At 44.3% G+C, this 10,190-nt stretch overlaps 1 protein-coding gene across 9 annotated transcripts in view; it reads right to left on the reverse strand.

Annotated features, from left to right (window-relative positions):
- FGGY (FGGY carbohydrate kinase domain containing) overlaps positions 1 to 10,190 on the reverse strand; it is a 305,771-nt gene that overhangs the window by 231,877 nt on the left and 63,704 nt on the right. The gene's annotated exons all lie outside the window — the stretch shown is intronic.

A 10,190-nucleotide genomic window follows, 5' to 3' on the forward strand; every position in this document is an offset into this window, starting at 1 on the left:
AACTCAGTCCTTCACTGGAAAGCAAGTCAGAAGAACAAGAAGATGCTCACAGACTCCAGTGGGCTCTGGATTAAACTGATGCCTTCCAGGGAACAGCTTAATAAATCCTGGCAGTTTAGAGCTGCCCCCTTTAAACTAAATTTCTGAAAATGAACAGGTTACTTCATAGATTAACCATGTTAACTTATAAAAGTTTTTGCTGTTCTCCTTGCAAAACAAGCACGCTCCTGTAAAGGATGAGTGAATGCCAATATTATTGCTAAATGTATTTGAAAATTAATACTGCAACTGCGTGTCATTTAAAATACCCTGTTTTGATCTTCACAAGGTTACCCCATTTGCTTTGCCTCATAAAATAAACCACAAACACAATACTGAATGAGTCAGAACACAAAGCTGACTCCAAGGGAAGGGATAAATACCTCCAGAGGCCAGCAGACGGGAGGCACGGAGCAAAGTTAAAGGCGCAGCAGTGCGTGGTAACAGGTGAATGAAGAGGGGCTGGGGTGAGCAGAGAACACTTTTCTGTAAAAACTCCTTTTTTCAAGCTCCTGCATCTCCCGACAAGGCAAAGGAGTCTTGCAGGGTCTGGAGCACTTGATGGAGGGACCAGCGGCTGAACTGGAAGCCGTGAGCTACCAGATGCAAACTCAGAGGGGGAAGGTGGCCCACAGGCTCCGACAGCTTTTGGAAAGAGTTTCCAACAGGTTCATACAAGAAGCCCTTTCAAAAACGCTCCATAAAATGCACCTGAAGAAAGACCGTTAGGAGGAGGTTCGGCTTCGTTCTGCTCTCTTCTGTTTAGCTCAGGTGTTTTTTCACACACAGAAACACATGCACAGACTTAGCACACCACACAATGCCTCGCTAAAGTCATCAAACAGTGGTTATAACTTCATCCAAGATCAACAAGGTCTTTTTTCCACAAGCAATCCTTTGTGTTTGGGAAGCCTTTGCCCTGAATTTTATTGTCTCCCCATCAAGCAGCAGGTGCTCTGCACTCAAACTTGAGCTATTTAAGGGCAACCTGCATAACAGCTTCTCAAGCTGGCATGTAATCCTAAATAGTAGTTAGGGACTGGAATGGGTAAGTTTTATCCAGACAAACAGAAACACTCCCAACAGGAAAAGAAAGGGGGGGGGGAAAGGAAAATGATACCTTTCTTGGTTTCCATTTAGTTTTCTCTACGTTGGCATAATAACTCTCAAAGAAGAGAGTGAGGCTCCCAAAAACAGACACCGTGGTAATCTGACATTATACGGTGGTTGTTCTTAAAACTTTCCAGTTTTGTTTTGGCCAACAACAGTATTTGCTGATTGTATATGTTATATTCTCTCCACTTTCATAGATGGCCATATACTGTTAATACTAAAAGCGTATTATTTAGGGCAATTTGACTTCTACTTTTTTTCCCTGAAGAAAGCACTTTGGGGTAGGAAAATAAAATGAAAAACCTCCCTGTGCTAGATGCCAGATGTGTCATTTTTCACTGTAAAGCCACACCAGAATTTTATAAGTCATGCAACTGCTTATTTGTGTGCCATTCCCGTATCATATTTTTAAAGTCTGTCTCTAGGATCAGTACATTGTATGGCACAAAATGTGGTGTTTCTCAATACAAGAGCATTGTATGTATGCTGTTTTTTGCCCAGATGGGCAGAACCACGCTCCCAGTATATTTTGTCACCCAGGAAAGGCTTCTGGATTTCTACAAATTCATAAAAACCAGAAGAGACTGCTCCTGTTCTTCACTACTGAAGGTCTTGAAAAAGACTTTAGCCAGACTCAGAGGATGTGGGAAAGGTGTCAGTGCCTCAAAGCCCATTTGGATGAGGAAACAGAAAGGAAATGCACTCTGAGAGAACAAAAGGGACACAAACACTGTCAGAGGGACCCTGTCCCAATTCCCACTGAGGGAGGGGAAAGCACTGACCTCACCTCCCTGATCCTTCTGCCTAAAAACCCTTTCAAAACTGCAGAATCTAAGTAACCCTGACTCAAGCATCTACAGCAGAACATCAACCAAAGACAAAAAAAAATCCCTTGGAGTTTTGTATATGCCTCCAGTAACAGGCACTGGACTGCAAGGAAGAATGCAGTGCTTTTCCTTGTCTGCGGAAGGGTGAGCAATAGCCTCCCATCGCAGCGCCACCACAGCACCCCCACCCACAGAGGCAGAGGGCACAGGGTGGCGTGTAGTACAGAAAGCAAGTCTAGTCCCAAGGGGTTTGTTAGCTTGGGATCGCCTACACAAGTAGCGTTGTTGGAAAGAAGTCTTCTAGTCAACAAATGCGTGGAAGCCCTCACGATCTCCTCGATGTATAAAGTCATACTCACTCACTGAGATGCTGTGATGTTACTCAAGAGTGAAATACATCCCTGCATAAGTGCTAAATTTCCAGGCAATGATGGAATTGTATTCTTCAGGAGACCGTGACTTTACTGTAAGTGCCATCGTTTCTGCTACTGCCATGTTTCAGTCAGCATAAGAACAAAACTCTTACCTCTTGTGCACTCTCTTTTCCCCCTGTGCCAATATAGAAGTACTGGCACTGAGTTGCTATTATATTAAATCATAACTATTGATATTTATGGAGTTTGTGAATACATGAGACATGCTCGTAGGCACTGCCAGCTGTGAAACAAGAAAGGCTGTGTCATCGGGAGCACGTCAAACCCAGGACTGGACAACCACAGAATGGCAGCTAGGCCACGGCATCACGGATCTGCTGGCAGATGGACAGTGTCTTCCCGCGTACAACGGGACATTTACAAGTCTACACAGATCTCTGCACGTGGACTGTCTCTGAATGCACCAGGAAAGGCATCTCTGGTGCACAAGCAGCTGGTGGCAGAGGAGGTGGCAGCTCGTGTCGCTCAGCGCCTGGCCAGGCCTGCCAGACAGGCCAGGGGTCAGCAGGTGCAGAGCCGTGCTCTTTGAAGCCTTCCTCGGTATCAGTTGTGCAACAGGTTATCGGCGTGGGTTGCTTCCGTATACGGTCACGACCCGTAAGAGTGGAAAAACTTGTTTTGTAGTAGTAGAGGGTTTTTCCTGAACTGAATAATATTTAACGAAAGCCTGAAGTTGCTGGAGCTGCTCTGGATTAACATTAGCAGAGGTGAGATCTGTAACCTTCTTTCATCTACCGCAATCCAGAAAATCAGTGCCTGTTCGTTTTTGTATTCACTCCGTGTTTACACCAGAAACTCAGAACTGGTTTTCTGGATCCCTCGATCCTCCAGACAGAAATTTGACAATTTCTCAAACCACAGGAAACTTAAAAATAGCACTTGTTCCAGCACACTTACACACTGTTGTTCTTGAGATCTGGGTTAGAAAATACTTAAGCCTCTAAACGAGAGAGGCCTGAAGAGAAGTGTCTCTGTTACTAAATTCTTTATTTAAACAATTAACTCTGTGAGTAGAAGAGCTACAGAAGCCAGATTTGTTATTGATCTTGTTCCTCGAGACTTAATTCCTGCATGGATTCCCCAGTGTCTAAGAAGTGTTTCACGTCTACTGCAATCATCCCCCGTGGAGAGAGGAAGGCACAAGTGGGAGACACAAACTGGGCCACCGCACTGTATTTGACTTCTTATTTTCACACAACACAGAGGACTTTATTTTCAACACCTCTGCCCTTCTAATTTGATTGAAACTGAAGAACAAGTTGGCAAGTTACTGGAAGAGAAGTTCAGATGTTTCTTTAGCAAACCATGCTGCATAATTCTCTCTGCCCCTCACGCTTTATGGTGGGGCTAACAATATTGCTTCCCCAGGAAGAGAGGACTCTGATAGACTACCGTCAAGTCAATTCACAGCTCCAGATTTGGACTCGGATGGATGCTACCACGGAGTGCTCCTCCCTAGTAAATAGGCCTGCCAAAGTGTTTTATTAGCCCACACAGCTACTGCAGCTGTCTCTTTTCTCCCTACCTGAGCACACTTGCATTTAAGGATCTTCCTTGCCAGCAAAATTAGAGACATTACATGTTCCAGCAGTGAGGGTTTGGAGCGTCTAATAAAACGAAGAAAGAAAAGCAATAGATGTGTCACCTTAATCCACTGTAGGGACCTATACTTATTTAATATGCATTTGCCCATTTTAAGCAGTCTCTCAGTATTATACACTTCTCTTCTTGTCCCTTTTACACTTCATCAGCAGTATTTCAACAACTAAAGGGGATAATTTTCACTGCAAAGAACAGTATTTTCAATTATAGTTTGATTCTGAAAGAGCCTACAGCATACGAACTGAGTAATTCTTCATAATTCTTTTTAAGTACAGACTATTAAGGAAGGTCTCTAAGTGTCAGGCCACAATCTACAGCAAGTGAAGAGGTAGTGATGTTTCATTTCCACTGTAGGTGGATCAGTACGTGCTTGGGAGTAGATCTGCTATCTTTTGGGAATGTTTCCAGTTAACTCCATTCTAACCACATTTGCTTTGCTTGGTTCTGCTTCAGGAACTGAAACTAGCCTGGCTCCAGCATTAAATAACTGAGCAGGAAATAGCAGAAGGTTTACCATATACAGGCTGGGCAGGGGCGGAGCGATGCACTGAACTAAAAATACAGCGAAGATTGGGTTTGGGAGATTCAGATTGGTTCCATTCTAATTAGGAAACACTCAAGCTCCCAGTACTGGTGATTAAGTTATTTTCATTGAAAACACATTCACGTATTCAAATATCACCATGCTTCAGGAAGGGAAGTATTGAGACATCAAAGCATAATGCCCCCAGATGAGGACCCATGCAAAAGCACATTCTGCACTTTGTCAATTTATCTCCAATCCCTTCTACAGCCAGGGTGTCTCCCCCTGCCCCATCCCATGCACAAGTAAGGGGGTTAGGTGACATTTTTAGCTGAGCCTCAGAAAATTCAGCAATAATGCTAACCTGATAGGAAGTTTAATCATGGGAAGGGATAGTATTTATTTTGAAATTGGGGAAAATATAAGAATAGCCTCAAACACTCAGATAGAAAGTGGCAAGCAAAATATAATGCTGCAAATAAAATTAAAAAATTAAAATTTGAAGAGTTTGGCATGGGAGTAGTTGCAAACCAAGTCCCAAGTCATTAGCAGGAGAGAATTAAATACCAAATTATTCTTATAGTCAAGACTTCAAATCCTTCAAACTACTGTCCAATCAATTAACTTGATATAAAGAATGAGCAAAAGATTTTTGTGTGTGTGTGCCCATAGCTATGGCCGATATACACTAAAGTAGCATCAGCACAACCAGTGAATCGAAGGCAAAGCAAGCAGAAATGAAATCCAGTTCCAGACTTGGGTAGCAAATTTTGGGTCTAGGTTTGACCCTATGTTATTCTTTGAACAATAAATACGTTACTGTCTCCCAGTCACATTCTGGAAGAAGGAATCCTACCCCAGATCTTAACTGGACTGCAAAAATAAAATCTAGACAGCTCATTTATTGATACTGTGCAATATCCAAACAAGTAATTTTATTGCTATTAAGCAAAATATAACAGCTGGAAAAATAAACCTCAAGCTGTCATTGAGAGTTCAGCTGCAGAGAAAGTGAAATGGTTGAAACAAACAGCAAGAACGCTTCACAAGGAACGCCAAGAATGGGGTGAGCCCCAGTTGCTCTGATTCCTGGCAGATCGATGTGGCTGTTTGCTTTGGTGGTTGCAGAGATAGGAAGTCGTGTGGGAAAATGCCCCCATGGAAGTAAAGCTGCATGGCATCTAACCTGTTAGGAAAGAAAACTATGGGAAAAAGTATTTTTGGGGAAGAACAAGGCACGCAAGCCTGCTCCACTATGCTTGCTAACTTCAGAGGAAAACAGGAGCAGAGACGTTAATATTAACACAGGGGTCTCCCCAGCCTGGAAAAAAATAAAAACAAAAAGGCAAAGAAAAGAGTGCCTGTCCAAGAAAGTTACTCCTATCATTATAAGTCTTTCCAGTTCTATTTAAAGACAGCAAAGGAGCCAACAGGAGAAGCTGTGTTTTGCAGCTCCACATAAACACCCGCAGATAAGGGTGGTACCAGGTGTCAGCTAGCCCTGCAAAGTCACTGAAATGTCAAGGATTGTTTTTCCTCTACTCCCTTTCTCTTTCCTCTGACTGGGAACTGCCAATGTTTATTTAAAAGATATCCCTTGTATTTGGCAAGAATGCCAGCGGGGCAGACGTTAATGGATTATTATTTGGAGCTGGAAGCCTGCCAAGGTGATAAGGATAGCCTGCCTACCCAAAGGCCCAAAGCCGTGCCATTAGCAGTGGGAGTCAGAAATGAAATCGTCCTGCCAGATGCTTTGTTATACCGACTGCAGCAGAGACTTTAAAACCGAGCTGCCTCCAATTTCTATTTGATCTGACCTATAAGAATAATTAAATAAGCGAGGAGACAGACACGGGCTGCAATGGGGGACTAACCCAGCTGTAAGCCCCCGGTCTGATTCTTCTCTTCTGCAGAGGCGTGAAGAATTCGCTCAAACCACCGTGAAGCCGCTGCGAATATTTCTGTTCACTTCTCTGCCCTTGAACTAGAGCTCAGCCTGGAAGCCCTGAACCCAACAGCTAAAAGCAGAGCAAGTGAGAGACCTCACTGTACAGCCTCAACAGCAAAATGACAACAAACCTGTGCCTCATCTCCAGCTCTGCCCTGAACAGGAGGAGCGTGTCTCCTTCTAGCTGTTCCCCCAGCAAAATGGTTAATGCCAGCACCCCCCGAGAAGGCAAGCCTGAAGGAATGTGATATTTTGTGTCTGAGATATATTTAGATTAACATTGTTTACTATTAATCTTCTCTGCAAAGCTCTTTCTTTCCCAACAGACGAAAAACCGACCAGTATTGCTCCACCCTTGTTATCATGTTTGGAGGACGACCTTTTCCGTGGCCCATCAGGCAGCCTGCACTGTAATTAAGGTGCTTATAATACAATTTAGTAAAGGCAGGAGCTGGGGCACAGTAGCATTTACTGCTGTGATTGAAAGCCTTAAAGGTTATGTGGAATTTACCAAGTAGTAATTTTATCTGTTTGGAGCTGGCAAAAAAAAGAAACTTTGTGCTCATTTGAGAAGCTGGTCTGCCACTAATGAAGTCGAAGTAAATAGGGCAGCTTTCCTGCTTCTCATGAATGCCTGCAATGAAGTGTTACCCCAGACAGGTGTTTGCTCCTAAAAGAAAACACACATAAAGATCTACTTACTTTTTTTTTCCCTCTGGGGTTCTTTTTTCTCACCTTAAATATGCCTAAACCAACCCCACAGGTTCACACACGGCTGCCCCAGGGAGGGCACACAGCCCACCTTTGCTGGTGACCTCTCCTGGCTCTGCTGTGGACCCCAGGAAAGTGAGGTTCAGACCGTGGCAGCACCCCATGCAGACCAGTCAGTCACATTCTTACAGGGGGTGATGGCAAAGGAAATTAAGCACCAAAATAAAAATAAGTTTCTGTACTCTCTTCTGACATTTCACTGTGCCTCTGTGCAACTGCTCATGAGGTTTTTAAGCAGGTTTGTTCTCGGAAACAGGAGCAGCACAAAATTCAGACATCTGGAGTTGTAGAGCCATCCTCAGTACCAGGGCAGTCATAAGGAAAGTGTCAAGTATACAAGTCAAGAGAGAACTAATCTAACAGCAAACCTGGGGTCTGGAAGTTGGTCTGACTTTTCTGTCTGCTTTTCGTAATGTGCTAGTATTGCAGACATTTGAGACTTGCTCTGTAACTAAGGCAGCACAGCACAGCTGATTCTGAACAACTCTGCCCTCTCCCTACGAACTATCTGAAAGAAAAATAAAAAAGGGGAAAAAAAACCACAACAACACTTTTTTTCATCTGATATTCCTGTGCAGTTTCTACACGGGAAGATATACTTCCACGTGTGGTTGCACAGACTAGTCTTTCTGATGGAGGTATCAAGAATTAAACAAGACTGAAGTTAACCTACCTTCTGAAAGTTATTTACGTTTTAAGATCAATGCCTGATCTGTAATACATAATTTAACAAGCTCTGGATTTATTTTACTCCATAGTCCTCGAGGAGCATCTTCACTACAGGAAGCTGATAATTGCTGAAACTCTACCAGATTGTCAAGGGTGAAAGTTATTAAATCCTTGGACATAACTCTATATTAGCATCAACTCCTGTGGTTATCATTTAATATGGAGGATGTTTGGTGTCTGAGTCCCTTAAGAAGGGTAAGTCAGCCATGCATGCAGCACATGGGGTCTCCAGTCCGTGATGGCACAGGCAAAACAGTCTGCAGAGGAACAAAGCGCTGCTACAAAGAAGGATAAACTCAGTCCTGCAAGCCCCATGCATTATTGTTTCTTTACCATTCACTAGGAAACAAAGATTGTGTTTCTCAGCAGCAGTTTTGCCATGACAAACAGCAATCCGATTCCATGGTATCACAGCTTATTCCTAGCACTAGGAGTGGGTGCACCAAGGAAGGACAGATGGAGGCTGTGCCACAATCAACATTCACTAGGGTGTCTGTCCTCACCCACTCATCTGCCTTCTCATTCCTCTCTGGCTGCGCTGGGACTGCTCCGACCCCACCCCTTAAGCTGTTTCTTCCATGCTGTCTCCTCAGTTGTTTTTCAAGAGCTTTCTTGCTGCCCACATGTGTCTCCTCCTCCTCTTGGATGCTGTGTTTTCTACAGAAGCAACAGATTGCTGTGATGTTGTCCTTTTGATCTAATGAGAAACACTCCTACAACAATGATGTGCATGTGTTTCTTTCCATATTATTTAGCAGCGGGGCTTGGAAGCACACATCCCTCCCAGGGTCCTACTTTTTCTGTAGGGCCTATCCTTATTGCCACTGGTCTCTCGGCTTACTAAGCTTTCTGCCCCCCAGCCCCAAAGCTGCATCCTTTCCTTTTGCTCTCACCGCGCATCCATCAGACCCTCCATGCTTTACCTGCCCTCCTGCTGCTATTCTTCCCTGAGGTAAAACCTTTTACACACAGCAAGTGTCAAAACGACCTCCATCTCTCTACATCAGATCTCATGTGCAGTGCTCACTGAGTTCCTGTTCATCGTGTATTTGTCCACAGCTTGAGCGCACACGGGGCTTTCTGAAGTCAGCCTCAAAAGGCTAGGTGACTTCACGAGGGGCAGAATGGGCTCCAGGGTCACTGCCACAACGTCGTGCAACACTCGTCCCTTTTCCCTGCTATCGCACCTCCCATAATAGCTCATCAACAGGATAAGCAGCCTTACATGGATATTCTTTTTCTCACCATCATCTTATACCTGAAGCATAGACTCAAGGATGGATTTAAAACTGCCAATGGTCATTCCTTGTATTGATACAGCCAATTCTAAGATCTCAAAAACCTGTATTCTTACTCAAATAAACTTACCCTTTCAAACCATCCAGGGGAAATGAGAAATGATTGTACTTATCCTACTACAGACAGCGAGGTAGTTACACATCTGCCAAAAAAACAAACCTTGGCATTGGTGGTAAGAGAACCTAGCTCCCAAAATTATTTTCTAAATCACTCGAAGCATCAGCTAACAAATGATCTGACTCTTTGTGCCGTGGTTACTCTCAGGGCAGAAAGCAGCACTGCTTAGCACAAAAGCTAACTCTCACTGATCAGAGGAGGTACCAAAGTGCATTTTCTTAGCAATCAAGGTTGCTTCTATCAAATGGAATTTATCGCAATGGACAACATCAATTCTTTGCCTCTCATTCCCTCCAACAATGTAAGATACCTTGGGATCATCAATTTCTTTTTAGAAAACACTCCTTTAAACGTCTCACCTTCTTTGTCAGCACTTTGCTGGACTGCGTATTTCTCTATAAACTCTTGCCTTTCCAAGTCTCCTGTCCCCCCCACGACAGCACTGGTGGGCCTTTTCCACCTCTGGCAGCGGCACCCTGGGACCACGCACAACTCACTACAATTCCCAGGACCGCAGTTTGAGCCCCATAAAACAGCTCCTTCGCTTCTGGAGGCTTGAAAGACGGCGTGCCAAGTGCAGGCTCAGCTCCCCCATGCAGACACCCGACGAGGGCCTGTCACAAACTAGTAAGGGACCTGTCAGCAAGGTGCTGAGCTCCCTGGAAGGAGAAGCAGGTCCGGTCCCGTGTGGGAGATGCTTCACTCACAAAGGCTGGCTGCTCGTGCTCCTCTGCCCCACGGCTCCACCACTGAGACCCCAGCGCCAACGTACGTTGTATGTCGTGTGT

The sequence above is a fragment of the Anser brachyrhynchus genome (assembly GCF_964034855.1).
Source record: "Anser brachyrhynchus genome assembly, chromosome: 8".
Lineage (NCBI taxonomy): Eukaryota > Metazoa > Chordata > Aves > Anseriformes > Anatidae > Anser > Anser brachyrhynchus.